Source organism: Podarcis pityusensis (genome assembly GCF_964106645.2).
Source record: "Podarcis pityusensis genome assembly, chromosome: 12".
Lineage (NCBI taxonomy): Eukaryota > Metazoa > Chordata > Lepidosauria > Squamata > Lacertidae > Podarcis > Podarcis pityusensis.
In genome coordinates this window covers 17,641,843-17,666,306 of record NC_138037.1, presented here as the reverse complement: position 1 = coordinate 17,666,306, position 24,464 = coordinate 17,641,843, and the positions used below count along the sequence as shown (strand labels likewise).

The 24,464-nt window shown below is 43.1% G+C and overlaps 1 protein-coding gene and 1 long non-coding RNA gene across 2 annotated transcripts in view; one reads left to right on the top strand and one right to left on the bottom strand.

Annotated features, from left to right (window-relative positions):
* The window catches only part of CCNY (cyclin Y), a 113,304-nt gene that overhangs the window by 21,531 nt on the left and 67,309 nt on the right, over positions 1-24,464 (top strand). The window lies entirely within an intron of this gene.
* Positions 12,129-17,800, bottom strand: LOC308459216. Its single transcript, XR_013977909.1, has 3 exons — positions 17,469-17,800; positions 14,816-15,051; positions 12,129-12,590 (listed from the first exon to the last, which is right to left on the bottom strand). It is a non-coding gene; the product is annotated as an uncharacterized lncRNA (long non-coding RNA).

Below are 24,464 nucleotides of genomic sequence, written 5' to 3'. Positions count from 1 at the left end.
AGCAAACTTTTGAGTGTTAAGTAAAGCATAGTGCATGGACAATCTCTTTCTATAAGGTTTGGAATAGTAAATTTTAGTCTGAAGTTCTAAACCAGGGTTCCTCAACCTCGGCCCTCCAGATGTTTCGAGACTACAATTCCCAGCATCCCTGACCACTGGTCCTGCTAGCTAGGGATCATGGGAGTTGTAGGCCAAAAACGTCTGGAGGGCCGAGGTTGAGGAAGCCTGTTCTAAACTCCTCCTCTTCCCACCCACACCATGTTGAGATCCAGCGCTGAGGGCCTTCTGGCGGTTCCCTCACTCTGAGAAGTGAAGCTACAGGGAACCAGGCAGAGGGCCTTCTTGGTAGTGGCACCCACCCGGTGGAATGCTTTCCCAACAGATGTCAAGGAGATGAATAACTAGATTACCTTCAGGAGACAACTGAAGGCAGCCCTGTATAGGGAAGCTTTTTAATGTGTAATGTTTTATTATGCTTTTATATATGTTGGAAGCCGCACAGATAATAATAATAATAATAATAATAATAATAATAATAATAATATCAGCTCAACAATTCACTATTAACTCTGAGCACTACTTTGCACATTACATAGTGGCAAATCCAGGTACAGACTAAGCAAGGAGCTGCTGTCATTCAAGGCTGTGTGATATAAGAAGATAAGGTGAGCCTGCTGGATCAGACCAATGGCCCGTCTGGTCCAGCATCCTGTACTTACAGGGGCTGACCACTGCCTATTGGAAGCTCACAAGCTGGCCATGAGCACAACAGCACTCTGCCCACCTGCGATCCCCAGCAGCAGGTATTTAGAGGTGTAATGGCTCTGCTAATGGAAGTAGAACATAGCCATTGTGGTTCGTAGGTGTTGATAGCCTTGTCTTCTTCCATGAATTTTAAAGCCACCCAAAGTTAGTGGCCATGATTGCATCCTGTGGGAGTGAGTTCCATAACTTTGCACTGTTTGAAGAAGTACCTACTTTATCTGTCTTGAATTTTCAGCTACATTGGATGCCCCTGAGTTTTAGTGTTAGGAGAAAGGGAGAAAAACTTTTCTCTATCCACTTGCTCCATGCCATGCATGATCTTATAAACTCCTATCACATCACGTCTTGCTCTCCGATTCTCTGAACAAGTGCATCTCGGCGGTAATGTCAGAGAGCCTGGTGAGAAAAGGGTGCCAGGTGAAAATACTTCTTTCTGCATGACTCCTGCAAGGGATGAGCTGAGAATTGATCTGTCTGCTGTTTCCCTTTCCAGAGTTTTGAGAACCAAATCTGTGGAAGAGATCCCCCCCCCCTTTTGCTGAGTACAACAAATTGAAAATTTGTGATTATGTGGCATCAGAAGAACTAATGTTTTGTTGCTTAAGTAAGCAGTTTTGCAAGCTGTTGATACTGGTTTGAGGTTTACTACCTATAGTATCATGGGGTTACTAGCATATAATATCTAACATATTAAAAACAGTGTGATATAGTGGATTGTCGCTTAGGGTTGGTCTGAAACTGCTATCTAGCTCCCTGGGTAGCCTTGAGCCAGCCATACCTCTCACCCCTATGAACCCAATGGACAGGATAAAATGGGATAAGCCCCATTCTAGGGGTAGGTGGGAGAGAGGGAGATAAAGTTGATGGATATTTATGGTGCTTTGAAAATTACCTAAATGACCTTACTCAACTGTAGAATGCACTCTTTACAATGCATATTTGAACATGTTTACTTAAGCTGAAATTTGGGTTTGGAAGCATAAAGTTCACATTTTTTCTTTATGCTGTGTGTTAGGGTTTTTCCTTTCATCATTGGGAAATTTCATGTGTGATCATTGATGTGTAAAAGGCACTTATGACGTCTGCCAGTCTGAGGCCCCTTTCAAAGGGAGAAATATGCAGTGTCCGTTAGGGTGTGCCGGAATTTCTGAAGAGGGGCCACTAGACTTTAGAAGTTGAGGGGTTTTTTGTTGCTTTTCCAGGATAAATTTTAACTCTCTTGCTGCTGTGCTAGCAGGAGAAATGTCTGTTGGATAGTTCTTGCTTGTACATGGTCTCTCATCTAACACATTTACTGGTTCTGGCATCTCATTCCTGGTTTCAGACTGGAAGGTGGCCAAGCCCGATTGGCTCTTTGGATATGTTTTAATTACAAGAGGACACACACACCCATTTCAGTTTGTGCTTCCTTCTTATTTTGCATGTGTGCTGCAAGCTTCTTGCCATGCCCACAACAATAATTAATTTCACTTTTAACAGAAGCCTGTAAAACCCTTGTCTTCAATTCCTCATTTGAGAGAATTAAAATGGGGAGGTAGCAGCTGTGTATACTCATCACAATATTAAAACAAGTCAGCGGCAGCACCAGAGTAGTCTGTTACTTATTTCTTTATTACAACAATACACGCACTTTTGCTTTGAGCAGTGGTAACCCTGCTAACCCTGGCCATCAAGCTTCCCTCTCCTCCTTAGCCTCAGTGTTGCCCCTTGTAGAACTCAGAAAGGAAGAGGATGGGGACCAAACTGGAAGAACTGCCTGTCATGGGCTTTGGCTCTGGTTCCACCTACAGTTTGGGCTCCTTGCCTTCTGCCCTGCCAGTCCCAATGGGTACCATCCACCACTGGCTCCGAGATATTCAGACTGTAGTCCTCTTTGCATGTGTACCTGGGAATAGGCCCTATTGAACTCAACCAGAATTACTCCTATATAGGATTGCCTTGCTGGAGGAGTCTCCCATCCCGGTAAGCGTACAAAGCTCAAGTGGCTCAGCTTCCACACTTTGCCTTTTCTCTGCCCTTCTGATATTATTGGACTACAACTCCCAGCGTCCCTGAACATTTGCCATAAACATCTGGCATGCTCCTGGATGGGGCTCCAGGGTGCTACCTCTGCTCTAGGGTATTTGTGTTGACCTAAGAAAGAAGAGAGGGATGCAGGTGGCGCTGTGGGTTAAACCACAGCGCATAGGACTTGCCGATCAGAAGGTCGGCGGTTCAAATCCCTGCGACGGAGTGAGCTCCCATTTCTTGGTCCCAGCTCCTGCCAACCTAGCAGTTTGAAAGCGCGTCAAGTGCAAGTAGATAAATAGGTACCGCTCCGGCAGGAAGGTAAATGGTGTTCCTGTGCGCTGCTCTGGTTTGCCAGAAGCGGCTTAGTCATGCTGGCCACATGACTCGGAAGCTGTACGCCGGCTCCCTTGGCCAATAAAGCGAGATGAGCGCCGCAACCCCAGAGTCGGTCACGACTGGACCTAATGGTCAGGGGTCTCTTTACCTTTAAGAAAGAAGAGGTTCCTCCCTGCCCCTCAGGAAGTGGGTCAAGAACTTTGGAAGTAGCTTCATGTGATTTCAAGGATCACATTCTCCATGAAGGGTGTTGTGTTCATTCCCCGCCCTGCCGTGGGGGAGCATTTGAACATGTAACTTCAGCCTCAAGCCAAACTACTGTGGTCCAGAAAAGTGTTGCTACTCAATTCTGACAGTGTGAACTGACCATGATTCTAGACCTGTGGTTCTCAAAGGTTGTGGTAGGAGAGGATGGCAAGAGTGGCAGGAAGATTTCAGGACAATCACAGAAACATAGAAACATTTCAGTGTAGTATAGTATCAAAAAAATAGTTTTATTTGTTGGCAGATTATGGAGATACATCTTTTCAAAACGAAAGCAATAGCATCAAGTGATACGGAGGGCAATCCTAGTTGTGTTTCCAGTGTATTTCTTGTCAATGAGAAATTGGACATGGCGTGAGCAAATTTTTATTCTGAAAATGTGTCGCAGAGAAAAAAACTTGAGAACCTCTAGACAGTCACTGGAAGAGTTATTCCAGCAGGACTTATTGCTTTGTGAAAAGCAATAGCTTTTTTTCCACACTCTCCAGTTATCATGCTTGTGGAGTTAATCTCTGTTCTGTTGCTTTCGCTCTCAGAAAACTTTCCCCTTTTATTTGTTGTCCTTTTTGCCCCTGGAAAACTTGCTTTCGTCAGTAACAGGAAGACTGTTTTTCCTTCCTCATTGCAGAGTTGATAGCAAAACATGAAGTAGTTTACTGGGGCATGGTTCAGTAAGATAGCCACTGGTCCTGTATTTCCTCTTTTCAGCAAGTGAGTGCGGCATATTGGGTTTTAGAATTCGGTTCCTCTATTGATTATGACTGCTTAATGTGCTTGATTGAAGGATTCCACACACACACACACACACAGAGAGACAGTTAAGGTAGCATATGTTGTGTGGTGTTGTGTTGTAGCCCAGCCTTTGCCAACCTGGTGCCTTCCAGATGTCAAGACTACAACTCCCATCAATCCCAATTAAAGCCCCCAAAACACATGGGTTGGACTGACTGATTTTCTCAGTCTCATGGAACTAGCACCCTCCTGGTGTGGATTCCTTTTGCACACTACAGCTCTGTCACAGGAACTGCTCTGAAGCAGATTCTTTCGTAGTGCATCTGCAATTTTCCCAAGACCCACAACCACAGGCTGGTGGGGTGGGTACGTGACAGGAAATTGGTATCCTGCTGGAATTGAAGTTGCTGATTCTGTAGCTCACCCATATCACTGGCCTCATGCTTATAGTTGTGGGTCTTCAAATGGTACAGCTGTCCCACAGGAAGAACCTGCACTAAAAATGGACCCATGGCAGAACTGAAATAAGTGTAGGGCAATCGAAGATCTATTCATATATGTGACTGATACACATTTTTTTAAATGGGAGGGTTGTCCTCTGTTTCATTCTCTGTATGGATGTCTACCTTCCTCACCTCCAGCTTTAAAAAACATAACAAAGCAAAAACGAATAAACAAAAAATTGATGAACTTAATTCTATTTCCTTCATTCTGAACATTCATTCAGTGTTTAGTACTGAAATGCTGGATAAAGAGTTGGATAAAAAGGGATTCCTTTTTCTTCATTGGGAACTTATGTATATTGAGAATTCTATGCTCAGTAAATAGAATTGCAATCATGAATATGTTATCTTTCTTTAAAATATCTTATTGGATGGTAGGGTCTTGCAGTCATTAGGCGCTTCGCCTGTCTGTCTTTCTCCTTGTTTCCTCTCAAAAACAACGACTGTCTAGTGGTGTTGTGGAGGGGAAGATAGCAAAGTGCAGCTCCAGTGGTTTTTTTTTTCCACAATAGGAGTGATAATTTCATCTGTGTTGGAGTAATTTACAGACCACCCTGGCTCTGACAAATGAATAATGTTGAGACTTTCTAGTTTGTTTGTGATAGATTAGCATTCTGGAAGTTGGAGAAAGAAGAAAACAATTAAGCAAGCTATTTATTTCCCCCACTTTCCTTTAGCAAGGTTAATTGATGGGCCTAGTACTTTAAAGGGCAACATTTCTTTGCAGGACTGCTTACATTTGTAAGTAAGTGATAAGTACCCAGCTGTCAGAAGATGCTTCATTAAAGTTCAGTGAGTTTTCAGGTTGAACCTATGCAACTCAAAATAAGTAGTATCATTAAGTTCAGTGGAGCTTACTCTCAGGGAAAATGCGTAGGATTGCAGGCATGCATAAAGTGCTGCTATGTCTGCATGTGTATAATAATAGATCAACTTAGTTCCCTGCATTTGAGAACTCTGCTTGGGGCACGGCTGTTTTGGGGGTGTCTGGTTATGGGGAGTGTCAAAATTGAGCCCCTACTTCTCATGAATCCTCAGTTTCTGTCCTCTTCTCCTTCACTTTATCCATTATTCCCTCTTCTTGTCCACAACTTTTACAGTCATATAATTCCAAGTTCTTTATTTTAAAGCTCAGCATCTTAGAAGCAAGAATTAGTTATGCACCGTAAATAATATACATATAGAGCTACTTGTATATGTCATTAAGGGTACATTACTACAGTGGTACCTCAGGTTAAGTACTTAATTCGTTCCGGAGGTCCGTACTTAACCTGAACCTGTTCTTAACCTGAAGCACCACTTTAGCTAATCGAGCCTCCTGCTGCCGCCGCGCCGCCAGAGCCCGGTTTCTGTTCTTACCCTGAAGCAAAGTTCTTAACCAGAAGCACTATTTCTGGCTTAGTGGAGTGTGTAACCTGAAGCGTATGTAACTTGAAGCGTATGTAACCCGAGGTACCACTGTATTTGAAATCTCTTGGCACTGAATTAGGATATATTTTTAATGTTTTCAGGAGGCTCCCTGGTGTATCTTTTGGAGTTGCACTGGCAATCTTTAGAATACAGGCATTCTGACGATAATTATTTTAAAATACTTTGGCATGAAATTTGAAGGGGCATGTTCCTCAGAACCGGTTGGCTGATGATTCATAATGCCCCTTGAGTTCTTACTTCAGTTGGGTAGATGTTGACTTTAAAGGCATGTCCTATACTAGAAAAAATGACCCTGTTTTTGTTTCTGGATTTAATGAGGATATCAACTGTATTATAACTGTGTTCCAATCGCTGACAAAATTATGCATCTGAAGTGAGTGCGTGGGAGTCATTCAAAGTGCTGCTCATGGGCACTTGCAGAAAATGAATAGTTACAGGGATTTTTAAAAAGTAGTCCCTGGTGCCCATGTGTGGGAGCTTGCAAGGACTACAGGATTGGTTGGGGGAGGTATGACTGTAGCAGAGTAAGAGGGGAAATGAAAAGTTTTGTTGAAGAGCAAGTAAAGATGCAACAGTTGAAGAATGGCAGCGAAGAGGAGGGAGGGCAGCAGTGAGTTGTGTGGGTTCAATTTTTGACCACTGAAAAGTTTTTTCGGACTGCGTTCCTCAGCTTGGGGACTTCTATCTATTGCAGTGGGGAAGGGACCTTAAAGTGCAGTTGAAACAAAGTGGTTGTGATGTGGAACTAAAAGCAAAGTGCTTGTTGTAGCCGCAGAACTAGATAGCCTTCATGGCAGAAATCCCACGATGTTTCATACAACTGGTCACATGAAATTTGTCATGGGTCTGCTTTTATTGATGGATGAAGAGCAGCTGGCTTCCAAGGACTATCAAATGCCATAAATGTGCCAGTATGCATAGTACTAATTTGTCCCTTGTTCAGAGCGCATGCTGTTGGACAGGGATGAAAGCTTCCCTCTCCACCACCGCCAAAGGAATTATTTTCCAGTTGGTGTTTTGTAATTATCAAAAGCATTGTGTTCAGAATATGTGCACTATACAAATCACAAAATAGATGAAAAAAATATGTCAGAATGTTAGAACAGCTGTGCGGTTTCTGCATAAGGGATTTCCTTGTCTCTCTGACTTGGGGGTAGTGAGGGATGCCTCAGAGAGCGGGGTCTAAAAAGAAAAGCAGGATTTTCTTATCTTCGTAACATGGCTAATTTATATTCATATCAATATATAAACAGTTATGCAGGTGGATAGCTGGCAGGGTTGTGTGAGCTATCCTCTCTCTTGCAGTGTATAACATATACGGCTACCTGCCCACTTGAACATAAGTTGCAGCATGTGCTGGGTGCAATGAGCTCCTGGCTTCTCCAGTTGCAAGTTTATTCCATTGAGGTCAAGGTTGCTGACCTGGAGAAGCTTAGAGGCTTGCAGATGGGGCTTTTGGGGATGTGATGGCAGCACCCCACCCCCCAAACTGGCAGCTCCTGTTCTGTCATCATGGATGATGAGGGTCTTAGGGAAGGAGGATGTCAGTGGGGGGAAGAGAAAGTGAAGAGAGGGGTTTTGGACCTCTCGAGCATTGTGGACCAAAAGAGAGAGCAAAAATGGTACCCGCCTCCTTATGCTTAATATCAAAACAAGTGGTAGAGCAGCTTTTAAACTCACCCCTGAGGGAAAGAACCAGTAGGATATGGTTACAAACTTCACTGGGACACCAGGGATGAGTGTACAGGTGTTTCTCCATATGTCAAAGAGGGCATGGAGCCAAATGAGCTAGAAATCCCAAGGGGTTAAGACTTCACAGGTTGGCTATAGGTGGTAAAACTTGATCTCAGTAGTAATTGGGTATGGAGGACCAACATTTTCAGGGTGATATTGAAGAAGAGTATTGAATCAAATGGGCATTCAAAGGAGAAAGTGTTGTTGTTAATGGGTGACAACAATTCCCCCCATGCAGATTGTCAAAATGTGTTCTAGTGATGACAAAGAGGTAAAATGCAGACACCCTAAGTGACTGTTGTAGAACAGTTGGACATGGAGTCAGCTAGAGAGGCAACCCCAGACTTAATGCTAAGTGGTGGCTGGATGTTGTGAATGCAGTTGGAAACAGTGGCTAGAGTGCAATTGCATTCAACATATACGTAAGTGGACAATCACCAAGAAAGTCCTTGCAATCACAGTTGACTTCAGAAGAGGAAAATTTCCCCCAAATGAGGGGATTGGTTAAAAGGAAGTTAAAAGAGAATTTGAAGCGGGTCACATCTCTCTGGAATCCTCATGGGTTGAAAAAAATCACAATTAATAGAAGCTAAGCTAGAATGTATTCCACATGTCAAGAAAGGTGCCACTAAGGCCAAGAGGATGGCAGTATGGTTAATGAGCAGACTTCCTTCAAGAATTGAGAAGTCTTTGCCCAAATGAGAAGAATGAAAAGGAACACAAACTTTAACAAAAGAAACGTAAGCAGGCAGTATGGTATAAAAAGAGGAGCATATCACTAAAGACAAAAAGACCAACAATAAAAAGGAGCGTTAAATACATTAGAAGCAGGAAACTGGTTATTGAACAATAATCAATAAAGCTTTAAGGTTTGCTGAGGAGGGGAAAAAAGATTGCAGAGAAGCTGAATGAATTTTTTGCCTGAACTACCTTTCACAGGAAGGGAGTCTGAAGAACTGAGGCAAAAAGTGGAGATGAGAGGAGGGGGGGAAAAGAACACATCATGCTTAGTGACCTTTTGACAAAAATATGTCCCTAAGTTCAGCCTCTGCTCCAGAGGACTATAATCAACCCAATGGAACACTAATTTTGATAAGAGATCTAGGCTATTACAGGCCAATTAGCTTAATATATATTCTGGATAAATAAAAATTATAGATTGGTGACTAGCTGAAGAACAGGAAGCAGAAAGCAGGGATAAGTGGACAGCTGTCACAATGCATCATGCCTCTAAATGCTAGTTTCTGCATAACAAGAGCAAGAGAGGGCAGTTGCAGTCATGTTCTGCCTTGGTGCTTCCTATCAGAATCTTTTTGGCCACTGGGATTTAGGATGCTGGAACCAATAGACCTTTTGCCTTATCCAGCATGTCTTCAGTAATGAGAGGTTTTTGAAGCTATTGGACAACATAAATTAATGCAATTTATATATTTTAAAAATCATTGCAGCACACAATGAGATGCACACACCTTCCAAGTCTTCACCACCTTGGAGAAACTGCACAACGTTGTAGTGGAAAGTGAGCAGTAAAATCAAGGTTAAAAAAGGAAGACCAGTGACGAGTCAAGAGATCTCATGGGTTAGAACTAAAAAGCTTTGTGACAAAAATAGAACAATAAACATTTCCTGAAATGATACATATCGACCACATGCGGAAGTGCTAAACTCTTACTGACATTTTATTGTGTGACTTTTTTTGTGGGGTGTCTGCATGTTGTGGCACACACTTGTGTAGTACATTGGGCTATATGCCGATCCTTGAATATCAGGAAGAGAAATTATTGGTTAAATTATTTCCTGGTGTATGTTGTAGTATGTACTTGAAATGATAAATGTGGTTAGTACTAGTTACCTGATCTATACAGCGCTGCAGTTGCTTGCCATCCATCTCTGTCCTGTGCCAAAGAACTTGTCAATCATACTTCCTACTTAAATCTGGAAGGGGGAAGCAGATGTTGTTGGACATCAGCCCCAGCCAGCATGGCCAGTGGTCTGGGAATATGAGAGCTATAGCACAGCAACATCTGGAGCACCATAAATTCCTCATTCCTGAATCAGAGGAATGCAACATGGACAGTCGCTTTGGTAAATTCCAAAATCAGCACTGCCACGTTGTCGCCAGCTGTGCCATCTCCATTTCCTGATAGGTTCTGTGCAAGTGGTCCATGTCTGAAGGCCCTCGGCGGACCAGTACCATCAGCGAGGTCTGTTTTGCTAATTCAGGTTGCAGTTTTCTCTTTACAGAATTACAACTCATGGTATTGCATTGTTAGGGCTCTATTGCTGCCAGAACGTTTGTATTCCTCTGCTAAAGTGGTAGCATTCTATCCCTGGGTGTCGCCAGTAAATGGACTACATTTCATGTTTGCTGTAGAAACAATGAAGAGACTTCACAGCACAGGAAAGACTGACAAATTTATAATGGTGAAATTTTCATGGAATAGAGTCTGCTTCATTAGGTGCTTTGTTGTAGGTTATCTTTTGCAGGTAACTAGGGAGGAAAAGGTGAAAAGCGTGTGCAATTCTGCCATCTTTTTGTCTTAATTTCTCCAACAGCGCTTATCAGTATCTCACAGATTTGTTTAGAATTTGGCACTTGTTGTCTCACTCAAACTAGCCTTCATTCTGCACTGTGGCTCATGTAGAACAGTAATTTGAATTTAAGATAGTGCTGGTGATTCATTTACAGGACTATATCATATTAGTTTATATAATAGAATTAGTTCACATAGAAGGACTGTATTAGTTTATAGGACTATATCATAGTTCTATTATGGGTTAAATTATGCCACTTCATAACAGAGATAATTGGCAATTCATACAGTGAATGTGTGTGTGCTGTGTATTCCAAAGTTCTTAAGTAAAATTTTAGGCAATCTTAAGGTTTATTTTTTAGGAAATCATTAATACTTTTTTGGGAGGCATGTAGGAGGAGGAAGGTATACAATGTAATTATAACTAAAGCACAATTATATGCTTACAGTGTTAAGATAATTATAACATGGGCTGACACCACAGAGCTGCTATAGTTGTTAATGGGCTTGGGAACATGTAATGCTTTAATCATGGTTAAACAACTGGAAGCAATCCTTGGGGGTGTACTGTATGGTATCCTCTGAGTGCAAATTCTCTCCTGCTAGCCTTAACAACAGTTAAATGTGTTATTGACATTCTTTAGCAGAGTTTGTAACCAACTTGAAACCCTGATTGGTTTGAAATCCTGGTTCTTTGCTGCTCCTGCAGTCCTATAGCTGTGGTTTAGGCAAGCAGGGAAAGGGGCTGGGATTTGAGCTGCAGAAGGGAGGAGCCATGGGGAAGGAGCTCCTGATCCCATATCCCATTCCACAATTGCTTAGCCATGATTAAGTGTTTGGGAATGTTTGTGAGCTTCAGTCCATTTGTTGCCCTTATCTTGGTTACAGAAAAAGTCAGATGTCTCTGGCGTCTTTTTGTACGTGGCCTTTAGTTTCTGTCTTTCTCTATCCCCTACCTCGGTGCCATCAATAATGTCATTTTGACATATTGTCAAAATGTCATAAGACTCTTTCATCTTCAACTAGAATCACATGCAGAAACCTTCTCCTTCTCCTTGTCTCTCTATTGGTGCTGATCAGTAGGTCTTTTGCATAGGTTTTTTAAAGGTGCCACACTGATGGAGGAATAAGCTGCCTCCAATGATACAACTTTCACAGAGAAAACAATTTCCCATTTTATGTTTTGGCTTACTGAACTTGGCAGCAAGGGGATTCTTCTCTTATTACCATATTTATTGATTTCTGCAATGTGCGGGTTTCATTCCAGACCTTTACATAATTAGAAGCTGCAGGCCTGTGGGGATTTCTGCTCATGAGAGCCATGTTTAGACTGAGATACTGCCTGAGCAGAAACCACCGGCCGCTATAAATCAGCATGAATGCCTCTTTTTTAAAAACAAGAGTAGATTTTTTTATTATTGTAATGCAGGACTCATTCAACAGCTTTAGCAGACCTTGTTGTGTATGTTTGCATAGTGTTTATTTTGAATGTACTGATATCCTCATTCAGAATTTGGTCTACTTTGACTCTTGGTCATCCAAATAGTCTTAATGTCAAAATAGGGGGTTTGCAAAGTATGAAAAACAGTTACACAATGGAGAGGAAATCTTCTCTTTCAGGTAGCCTGGTCTAGAGTTACTTAAGTAACAGGACCTTAAAACTGACTTGGTGGCTAATGGACAAGCCAGTGCAGATCCTTCAGCACTGGCCTGATATGTGCTTGGTACCAGCTGTAGCTTCCAGACCAAACATAGAGGAAGCCCTACGTAGAGCACACTACAGCAGTCTAAAAGTGAGGTTACCAGTGCTTGAGTCACGGTGGCCAAGCTATCCTTGCCCAGGAAAAGGGCACAGTCGATGCACCAACCAAAACTGTTAATATTATTGTTATTATTATTTTTTATTAAACATATGTACTACCTACTTGTCAAAGTGGCTTCTGAAAGGTTGACAAGTGTAAAACTGGTTTTTAAAAAAACATGATTAAATGTGCAATAAAGACAACAAACACCCACAATTAAAATGTACAATGAAACAAACCCATTAAAAGAGCACAGTCATTAAAACAGTTGAATCAGTGACTAAAACAAGACAAGAGGTTCAGGTCAGGAGATCAGGGGAATGCTTGTCAGAACAGATATCTCTTCAAGAGCTGGTAGATAGCCACACTTTTCCCTGGAGACCACCTGGGTCTCTGTGGGGCCAGTTGCAAATACTTCCACTCCAGTGGAATTTTGAGGACGCTGTCATCTGGGACCTGCATGTCCATGTTTCAAGGTGCTGAAAGGCAAAAGTAATGCAAGATATGTTTTCCAGAGGGCTAGGTGCATTAGTCTTTAGCAGCATTTCACTCTTATGACACTGTGTTTTTCAACAAACAAACTTTAAAGGCTTCTGAAATTTCCAAATTAGAATCCAACTCTTGGACAAATTCTATCAGTCTCAACATGAATAGAAACAAGGGTTTCTGGTCCCACCCCAGGTGTTCATTAACACAGCAGGTGGGGAATAATTGCCTTATCACCAATTACTCCTGAAAGGTCACTGTTCTTATTAACCTTTAATTGATATGTATTTGAAAAGCTGAGAATGACAGCGGATGGAGTGGACTCTAGTCTACAAAAGTTTATTTGTCTTTAAGGTGCTACAGGTTTTGCCTTGGTTGCCACTGGAGCAAAAGAGGCCGTGATCCTTGATTCAGACATAACACTGAGCCAGGGATTGTGGTTTGTTTCTCCCAGGCATGAGTAGGAAGAAACAAAACCAGCCCATTAACTTCATAATAACATGCTCGTGTTTTGATCCCAGGAAAAAGATGTTACGGTTCTGATCTGCTGATTTCCCAGATCATGGCAGTTGCAACTTAGGGCAGATCCCGCTTTTGTTCCATAGTTTTAAGAATTTCTTCTAAGGTTTTTGGGGGAAAGCTGCTTTGTTTCCCTCAGATCAGATGCTTTGCTGAGAATAAGCTCCCTGTAGCTTCCTACATGATGACCATATAATAGTAGTTCTATAATGTGTAACTACAGTGGTGCCTCAGGTTAAGTACTTAATTTGTTCCGGAGGTCCGTTCTTAACCTGAAACTGTTCTTAACCTGAAGCACCACTTTAGCTAATGGGGCCTCCTGCTGCTGCCGTGCCGCCGGAGCAAGATTTCTGTTCTTATCCTGAAGCAAAGTTCTTAACCTGAAGCATTATTTCTGGGTTAGCAAAGTCTGTAACCTGAAGCATATGTAACCTGAAGCGTATGGAACCCGAGGTACCACTGTATTACAAGTGTGTATAAAATAACAGAATTTCTGAGTAGTCAACCTTGAAAGCTTTAATTAAGATCTAAGAGGTTGTTTGCAGGGCTTCTCAAGGTCCTTCCCTGACTGAAGTGCTTTGCACTCATTCTCTTCCCTTTCCCCTCCCCATTCTCTGTATGCCTGAAGCTTCGTATTCATGGAATCATAGTAGTCAAAGCTGTTCAGTTGCTGCCGTCTCCCTGACAATTATTTCCAAGTCCTCCCTTGAACCTTGTTGATTAAAGAGCTTTTCTGAACATTTCCCTTGCAATCATTAGTTGGTAAGTTAGCAATAGTATCATCACTGTTGCTCTTCCACAAGATAAAATTAATTTGAAGCAATATGAGACATAAAGGGAGATACGGCTTGCCACTGTCATTGCAGTAACCTTAGTCATTGCTAGGTACGTTTTCATTTATTTCTAGACTCTTATATACTGGCTTTCTTTTTTGAATGGAAAGTTAAAGGCAATTCAGAACCATTGCAATAAGTACAACTGAAAAATCTTCAGCAAGTGGGAAAATGTTCCACAGAGTGTGGCGTCAGCAGTGTGTTAAAAGTGCATGTAAAAAACCACAAGGCCAAGCAAACCATTCTTCCAGCATGTCCTGGGCAGGGTGGGGGTGCTCCTTTTCAGTTTTTCTCCAAGAGACCTTCCTTGCTACTACCCAAAATCCACACCACCCAAATGCCTTCATTCTTGAAGGTCTCTCTAGTTGTCCTTTCCCTTCTATTTAGGTCATGGGTAGGCAAACTAAGTCCCGGGGGCCGGATGTGGCCCAATCGCCTTCTAAATCCGGCCCGCGGACGATCCGGGAATCAGTGTGTTTTTACATGAGTAGAATGTGTCCTTTTATTTAAAATGCATCTCTGGGTTATTTGTGGGGCATAGGAATTCATTCATTTCCCCCGAAAAATATAGTCCGACCCACCCCAAGGTCTGAGGGACAGTGGACTGGCCCCCTGCTGAAAAAGTTTGCTGACCCCTGATTTAGGTGTACACTTTTGGCCATAGTAGAGGCATAGGCTAATGCTGCACATCTGTGCGCATAGTAGAAACATTAGACTAATGCTGCAAATCTATGCACACATCCATGTGCATACATGCATGCAGTCACACAAACTGCTTTATGGGTAGCAAGCACAGTGCAATCCCATGGCACAGAGAGAGAGAGATAGAGAGAGAAAGAAAGAGAGAAGGAGGAAGTGAAGGTAACCTTGTTTTGAACTGTGCAGTGTGAGACCCTTGGTGGCAATTATCCTGGGCACTTGTTGTCCTTGAACATAGGTGGCTGCAGTCTCCGGTCTAGACTCAGGAGGTCTCTGGCATCTTGGTTCTGGAGTTCTCAGACATCTTGGGCTTGGGGGACTTGGGTTCAGCAAGTCCCGCTGAGTCTGTGCTCAGGTCCAGAGTCATGACAAATGGGAGCAGAATTGGTCATGCTTCTGTTTACTGGAGTGAAATATATTCTGGTTATTATTTGTCACCTGAATCTTACTGGCTGCAAAATCACAGTCTGCAGATGGCCATTCTGTTATAATCCATCGTTTCTTTTCAATAATATCTCCAAATGGATTAGGTTGAAGAATGAGCTGGGCAGTAAGTCATATACAGTGTAACACACTTTTTGGAAATGAGGTCTGTGTATTGTGTTACACCAAACCCAATACCTGCTGCTTTTGTAATCTGTTTGGCTTTGGTGTGATGCTGGGACATAGATGTGATACATTGCAGATTTATTTTTTTCCCTGCAAGTAAAGATGTATGAGTTTCTTACAGTTGCACACATCATCATAGGCAGCTGATGATCTTATGACTGCCTATTTGTTCTTGGGCATGATTGAACTTTTGGCTATTTTAGATCATCAGACTTTTTTGGGGGGGGGGATAATTGTTTATCACACCCTGCAGTTTCTACATTTTTTGACATTTACTGCCATATTTTTGAACATGATACTCAATGGTCCTGAATGGGGTAACTGTGCCTCTGAAGGACCAGGTGTGCAGCCTGGGAGTCATTTTGGACTCACAGGTGTCCATGGAGGCACAGGTCAATTCTGTTTCCAGGGCAGCTGTCTACCAGCTCCATCTGGTATGCAGACTGAGACCCTACCTGCCCGTGGACTGTCCTGCCAGAGTGGTGCATGCTCTTGTTATCTCCCGCTTGGACTACAGTGGTAACTCTGGTTACAGACACTTCAGGTTACAGACTCCGCTAACCCAGAAATAGTACCTCGGGTTAAGAACTTTGCTTCAGGATGAGAACAGAAATCGTTTATAAATACATAATATGATCAGTTGATGCAGCACAGTAGCTAAGAGATTGAGCCTACAACTCAGAAGTCGCTGGTTCAAATTTTGTCTCTGCCTCTGCCATCAACTCACACTTTCTGTAAGCTTCAGTCCCTCCTCTCTGTAATTTGGGGGGTCATAATTCTGACTTCCTTACAGTGTTATTGTTAGGATTAAAACTAAACCAGAGGTAGCCATCATTGTGCTCTCCATATGATTAGGAACTCCCATCATTCCCATCTGGCAGGGCCAGTGGTCAAAGATGATGGAAGCTATAGTCCAAACATCTGGCTGACACCTTATTGGATACCCCTAACCATGATAATGCATGTGCTATGAAAGCGCTGTGCAAATGCTAGGTGAACTAGTCTTTGGGCTTTTTCGGTAGTCTTCTGTGTTTTATGCCGATAACCTTGTAAACTGCCTGCAGAGTTTGAGAGAGCTAAATCTCTGCTCTTATCTCTTGATTTCTCCGCATTCCAGCTTTCAATATCCTCTTTTGGCCTTGCACGTAGACTGTTGCTTTAGTTTTCAAATATTGTGATCAACTTGTTCTTCTTTTGCATTGTGCCACAAAATATGTGGGTGTATGTCTACAGAGGAAGAGAGATCGGCTTTTGTGATATTATTAGCTCGCGATTCTGTGGAGTGGCCTTAAGATTATTGTTGTTTTTGGTCCTCACTAGTTTGTTAAAGAATGTCTGAAGTCTCATGAATTTGTGACAGTTGGTGAGTGGTGTTTGACGTAAGAAAGCCAATTGAGTGGGACAGCTTAGGGACACCAGTGGCATTTGTGATTTGATGTAAGTGATGTGTTATTTCTTTTTTAAAAATAATCCTTTGAGAGAGGGCTCTTTTATCTCTTTAAGTATAGCCAAAGGTGGTAGTGGTGGCTCTGACACTAAGGATAAACAGAATTTATGGCTTCATGGTGTCAGTCCATATTTTTGGCTGCTTGATGAGTCCATCCAGTGGTAGCTTGATTCTTGTGGGGAAAGAAGTCACGAGTAGTTAAAGAAGTCACGAAGAGGAACAATTCATAGGATTAAATTACAGTGATATTAAACATCAATATAAATAGAAATTATACTGCGTAAAAAAAAAAATGGCTTCAGTGCATGAGAACCTCCCAAAATCTGAAGCATTCGGAAATGCGGGGAGTGGGGTGGAGGTGGGAGTGAGGCCAAAATTTGACAACCTCCCCCCCAACCCTTCCACTGCCTTATCAAAGCTGGCCAGGTGAGATGCCCGGCTTTGGGGGGAGGAGGTGCAAGGCTTTGGCAAGGTCCTAGAGCATTCCCACCTCCTTCCCAAAGCGGGGAAAGCATTAGGACCTTACCAGAGCCCCCACACCTCCTCCCCAAAGTTCAGCACCTCACTTACCTGGCTGTGGGGGGCTTCAAATGTTGCAGAGGGCTACATGTGGCCCATGGGCTGCATGTTAGGCCCCCATGATCTAGGGGCTTGCTGTGGTCACAGCCAAACCATGCCCAGGTAATTTGGTTTATTTTCCCACTTGAGCTACCTGAAGCGGTGCACAGAAAAAAATATTGACAGTGAACATTCAGGAAACTTACCAAAACAATGTATTTTCTTTTCATGGTGGAAGAGGTCTGTTGTTGTTGTTGTTGTTGTTGTTGTTCCTAAGTAATGTTATGTTGACTTGTGAATTGCAAGGTTTAGCAGAAACCTTGTCTTAGCAGAGCAGAGGCATTTCTCAAACAGCAAGGGAGTATATACTTTTTGTACTCCCGCAGACTTTATGTGTGGTATTCCAAATACTACTGTGTTGCTGAAAGGCCCCTTGTGATGTTTGTTCTTTAGAACAGTATTAGAACATGCTTGTCTGCAACACAACAGCAATAAAACCTTTCTAAAAATAAGGCCCCTACAGACCCTGATTTCTGGCTCGTAAAATGAGAGCAGTAAGCTGAATTGGTAGCAACTGCATGACACCTGTATTCCAGTTCCTGAGCCCCTGAAAGTGATTAGGTGATATTTTCAATAATTTGATGCTGCTTGGCTCGCAGGAGGATATATTAGGGCAGTGCCACAGAATTAAATGAAGAAGGTTAGAAGCCGGCTTTCATTCACAGTCATGCCACACATGTTCTTTTATTCTCAACAGCCTTTCATGGAAGGAAAAGGGAAGCATTATGACAGGCAGTGCTCAGCTTGGTTCCGGTATTTGTTCACTTCGTATTTGTTGATGATTACAGGAAGAACAGGGCTGGTGTTGGATGCCAGGCGCTGGGCAGCTGCTGAGAACCATACCCCATCAGGAGGCCCATTTTCCAACATCTGAAGACTCTTGGCTTCCATGCTTGTTCATCTTCCCCCTCTAAGCATGCGAGCAGAGGCAAGAGTGAGGAGAAAGAGCAGTGATGCTCTGCAAGCATTGTGTTCTTCCTCTGAGCATTGTGTGGAATGGGTCCAGAGGGAGACCTGAGCAATAGTGATAATAGCAAGGGGGAAATGGGTCTACTCAGCACATCTTGCTGAATGGTCCCTCAAAACTTTGAACTGGTACTGGGAATATCATGCAGTGATCTTCATAGCAGTGACAGGCAGAGGGTAGATTAGGATCTTTTCTGTGAGACTTGGCAGTAGATCAACAAAGATGGCAGTTGTTTGACAATATATATTTTTTAGCACTTACTGAAGACCTCCCTCTTCCCAAAAGCCTTTTAAGTACAGGTCTTTTTCAGTCTGTCTCTGTACAGTGGTACCTCAGGTTACATACACTTCAGGTTACATACGCTTCAGGTTACAGACTCCGCTAACCCAGAAATAGTGCTTCAGGTTAAGAACTTTGCTTCAGGATGAGAACAGAAATTGTGCTCCAGCGGCGCAGCGGCAGCAGGAGGCCCCGTTAGCTAAAGCGGTGCTTCAGGTTAAGAAGAGTTTCAGGTTAAGAACAATTTCAGGTTAAGTACGGACCTCCAGAACAAATTAAGTACAGGTACCACTGTATTAGAATTGTTTTTAAAATGTTTCACTTCTTTTATTGCTTGTATGTTTGCTGCCTCTTTAGGGAGGAAGGACGGGATATGAATTTAATAAATACTGTAAATAAAAGACGGGAGTGGCTTTTTGAGTGACAGGACTGTGAGCTCAGTGTGGGTCCTAGAAACAAAATCCTGGGCTTGGCATGTGCTCAGATGCATTCTAGTCCTTAATTCTAAGAGGCTGTTTCTCGTGGCTGCAGCTGATGTATCTCAGGGTTTGGGTAAAAGTCAAGGCAGATCAGGAAGTCTGAAGTTTCCGACCCCTGCTTTAGTGAAGTATGTAATAGCAACAAACTCTATTGTATTTAGTCTTTGCAAATTTCTTCTGCAGTGAAACTTAAAAACAACAGCCTGGTCCTTTGCTTTACCTTCCTTGTGTGACAAATGGAACAGATGATGTTATCATATCAATTCTGTGAAGCTTAATCTGATTCCGGTCACACATGCTGACTACAGTAAGTTATTATTTATATTTTGGAAACAGAATCGCCTCTGAAAATCTCCCCCAGAATATGAAAGGAGACCATGCAGAAACGAAGGCAGTAGGTTTTAGCTGAATTGGAAACAGGATAAATAAGGAGTACTGTCTGATTGTATGTATTTCTCCTTCTGTCTTTCTCTTTCACCTACAATAGTGCTGCTTCTCTATACCATATTTTATATAGCAGCAGAATTTGTGTTTTGCAATGATCTGTCATTATAGACCCCTTGTCTTTCAGTGTGGGCAAGAATTACTAATTCACCTTGGCCTGTGCTCCTAGTGCCTTCCTGGAAACCAACTGAAACAAACAAACAAATCCCCAAATGCAAATCTAAGGTCTTGTTTTTCCAACACGTGGAAAGCATCGCAAGTTGGTTGCAGAAGAGTGAGTGCTCTTCAGTAGTGCACTGATATTAATAGATAAAAAGGCTCATTTTGTTCTAGGAAATGAAAGCAGGCTCCGTTCTGAAAGAAGCTTTTTTATTTAAGACTGGCAGGTGCACAATCCAGCTTCCCTTGCTCATGTTCAGTAGCACCTTCCCCAACACCAGCATACCTGGGGAGAAAAATAATTGCAATGCATATCTGGCATGGATAGCAAACTTCTCAGTGTAAGTGCAACATAGAGACTGAATGTGGCTCAGTCCATCTTAACTTGCTTCTTTCTATGTGATCTGTGCTTGTGGCTGTGTAAGCTAATCACACGACAGAGCAGACATGCTGTTGGCCATTTACCGCTGAGCTTTCATGTTTCTCCATGGATTACGTGAGCTGTGTGCTGCCCTCCCGCAGTTATGGTTGAGGGGAATAGCATGACAACAGGGTACCAGATTTTTCTCCACCCTGCTAAAATAGCCTGAACGTCAGTTTTTGTCTGTGTTTCTCTAAAGCTCATGGCCCTCACTAGGACAGGCAAGAGGCTTTTGAGAATCAGCAGCAATTCTCTGGGCCAAATAGACAGGAAGCTCCATCTTAAATATTAACATTGCCACATCCTGTTTTGTTAATCAACAAATAGCAAGGAACAGTTTCCGAGGTGTGAGGGTCCAGGCAACAGGTTGTAGGAATAAAATGAGTCTCGTTGGAATGCCGGCTGGGGGAGCACAGAAAGATGAAACACCATAAAATTGTAGAGTTGGAAGGAGGGATCTCAAGGGCCATCTAGTCCAACGCCTTCAATGCAGGAATCTCAGCTAAAGCATCCATCACAGATGTCCATCCAACCTCCTCCGAGGAAGGAGCTACACCTTCATCAGCACAACTGGACGCCTCCATCTGCCCCATCTGCAACAAAACACGTCTCTCCTATATTGGTCTCTGCAGGTGCTGTAACTCTCCAGTGGTTTGACTTCACCCCTGAAGGCACACTCTTCCGTTACCTCCCGAGCAGATAGATGCCAAGCAGTTGTTACAGGCAAAAGCAGGGCCAGAAGTGAAAATCAGTCCCGGCACTCTGGAACTGGCTGGCAGAAACCACAGTCATTACAGAAACGAAGGACCTGTTGACAAGCAAGCCCTTTTTTTGTGGGGTAGCCGTTGTGGATATGTGGATAGCCCCACCCCAGCTCCCCCCTTTGCTTATCACATTGGTACCCCAGGTTGGTCTCTGGCTCCTCTTTCAGTGAAGCAGTGGTCATCCAGTCCATCTGCCTAGTGAGCTTGCTGACCTAGCCTCAGACTTTGCCTGCACAAATTTCAGGCCCTCCTAGCAGGGTAGTAGAGCAACTAGAGTCCCAGATAGATTTGAGTGTGAATGTTGGGTGGGTTCCAAGTTTTTGGCATCAGCTGAAGACCTTATTCACCCTGACTTCTGCTGGATCTTAGTGCTGAGCTTGTTGGTTGTTAATTAACTCTGGCTATAAAATGATTGGTTGCTTTCCCTGTTTTTTATGATTTTTTTGGGTGTGTGTGTGTGTATAATATGTTATATGCTTGACTTTTAATTGCAACCTGCTCTGGGGTTGCTTTGCAATGGAGAAATATTTTAGATGCATAAAAATCCGTGTGGATTTACATTACAGTATCCTGCTTTCACATTCAAGCCCAACAGTAATCAATTGAGGACCAGGTTACCAGAAGTAGCACCTGCCTGTCTATAGACCTGCAAGATGACTTCCATCATCTGAAGAAATTTTACTCATGGCACCGCAGAATATCCCAAGGCTGGGATCCAGAAATGGGCATTTTCTCCCATTGCCCCTTAACTTCTGAATTCTCTTCCTTCTGCTATGCATGAAGCATCATCCACCAGTTGCTTCAGACACTTTGTAAAGACTTCTGTTTTTTGTGACATGGATTTTACTGGCCCATAAGGTTTATATTTTTATGCTACTGTTCCAGAGGTTTTTGATTACTGCCTAGAGATTTTTTCAGTAATGGACAGTTAAGAAATACTTTCCAATCAAACAAACAAACAAACAATCTGGCCAGTGTTGGAAACTGGATGTTGATCTGCCACAGCTTTGTTGGTATAATCCAGCACAGCTCTACTTTTGTGAGGTGTGTACAGTATGTGGGATAGGGTATGAGGGTCTAAAGGTGAGGGGGAAAGCTGCTAAGGGAAGTTTGACTTTTTCAGCCCACCCAAGCCCTGTGACTGGGCAACAGTTGGAGTGCCAGTATCCCCTCTCCCAGTTTATGCAACTTGGTTAGCTGTGGGCCACTTCTCTTTGGTTTACAAATGTGTGAGGTATTGCACATTACTTATTTACTCAGAGAACAGTAACTCCCAAGTAAGTCTCATGAAGAGTGGAGGCTCACTATGATGGACTTCAAGAGCCTAATACACCAGTTGTTCTGACACAGTTCACAGTATGTGTGTGCGCCTATTATTGTGTGCGGCTAATGGAAATACTTCAGATGGTAGAAGGTGGGTTTTCAGGACAAAATTCTTTTATGCTTGGCAATGATTTAAGGACCTGAAAAGAAGGAAGTCAGTGAAGTCACACCATCATCTTGGATGTACACTGTGTTTGGAGACATGTTGTTGATGCTGCTCACCTTTGCCTGTATCTATACCAATGAAACAATTGCTGAGCTACAACCCCCATTATCCTTGACCATGCTAATGGGCTGATGGAATTGGAGTCTGCAGGTTTCCATCCCTGCTTGTATGTGGGGTCTTGGAGCCTGCAAGCAATAAAACAGATGGTGTAAGAACCAGCAGACAATGGGGGAAGTTATTTCCCAAAGACAATGATGTCAGTGGAGCCATATATTAAAGTCTTGCAGTCTTTTGGTGTGCACCCACAACTTGGGGGACTCCTTGTTGTCCATGCTGGTATTATATGAAACCATTCTTTCTTCATTCTTTCAAGCACCCTTATTGGAGAGGTGTCTGGATTTGCAATGGCTGTTTACTATTAAATCCACCCCCACCCCAATAGGATGATTGGCGTGAATGAGAACTCAGATGTTTGCCGAGAGCTTGTGAACTGAGAAAAGACCTATCACTTCTTGACATTTAATTCTTAAGTCTGTTTTGATCTTTCCAGGATTTGGCTGCCTCTGTGTGTTTGTATCAAATCTGGGTCAGCTCCATTGATGTTATGAAGTTAAGAAACTTGGATTTGTGTTTCCAATATCTGCATACCTTTTAGCAATCTTTAACCAGCAGTAGGAAATGGTAGGGGATGATAAAGCAGAGTGGTGAATTTATCACTGTAACCTCAATATAAAAAGGTGTGGAGGATTCCCTGGTCCTGAATGGGGTAACTGCCCCTGACGGGCCAGGTGCGCAGCCTGGGAGTCATTTTGGACTCACAGCTGTCCATGGAGGCACAGGTCAAATCTGTGTCCAGGGCAGCTGTTTACCAGCTCCACCTGGTACGTAGGCTGAGACCCTATCTGCCTGCGGACTGCCTCGCCAGAGGGGTGCATGCTCTGGTTATCTCCCGCTTGGACTACTGCAATGCGCTCTACGTGGGGCTACCTTTGAAGGTGACCCGGAAACTACAACTAATCCAGAATGCGGCAGCTAGACTGGTGACTGGGAGTGGCTGCCGAGACCATATAACACCGGTCTTGAAAGACCTACATTGGCTCCCAGTACGTTTCCGAGCACAATTCAAAGTGTTGGTGCTGACCTTCAAAGCCCTAAACGGCCTCGGTCCAGTATATCTGAAGGAGCGTCTCCACCCCCATCATTCTACCCGGACACTGAGGTCCAGCTCTGAGGGCCTTCTGGCGGTTCCCTCACTGCGAGAAGCCAATTTACAGGGAACCAGGCAGAGGGCCTTCTCGGTAGTGGCGCCTTCCCTGTGGAATGCCCTCCCACCAGATGTCAAAGAGAACTACCAGATTTTTAGAAGACATCTGAAGGCAGCCCTGTTTAGGAAAGTTTTTAATGTTTGACGTATTACAGTATTTTAATATTTTTTTTTGGAAGCCGCCCAGAGTGGATGGGGAAGCCCAGCCAGATGGGCGGGGTATAAATAATTTATTATTACTACTACTACTACTACTACTATTATTATAACTGGCTGAGAGCCTGCTGGATCAGGACAGTGGCCCATCTAGTCCAGCATCATGATTTCACAGCGGCTAACCAGATGCCTGTGGGAAATCAGCAAGCAGAAAAACAGCACAAGACCACTCTCCCCTCCCATAGGGGTCAAAATATTCATGATTTCCACCACCACCACCACCACCCCATCCAGAAAAACAACAATGAATGTTCTATGTTCTAATATATTTTCATCTCATTTTATTTTCTGGTGGCTTGTGTCATCAGACACTCTTCTGTTGAGAGTCTCTTGCATATGTAGAGTAAAACTGCATGTTGCTTTTTTCAACATTAGACAGCTTTGCAAACAGATTACTACTGAGTGGGCGAATCATGTGAAGTTTCCCCAGAGGTATCTGACAGCACATCCTCAGCTGTGAAGTTTTGAAATGTTATCTTCAAAATACAGTTTCTTGAAACCTAGGTGTGTTGTTTTATTCTCCACACAGTCTGAGCCATTCACCTGCCACGTGCATTTAAAACACGAACAAACCCCATTGTGGAGTGCCTCCCTGCAGTTGAGATTTTAGTAGTTTCAACTTGGATTCTGTAATATTTGACCCTGAGTCAGGTCGGCTAT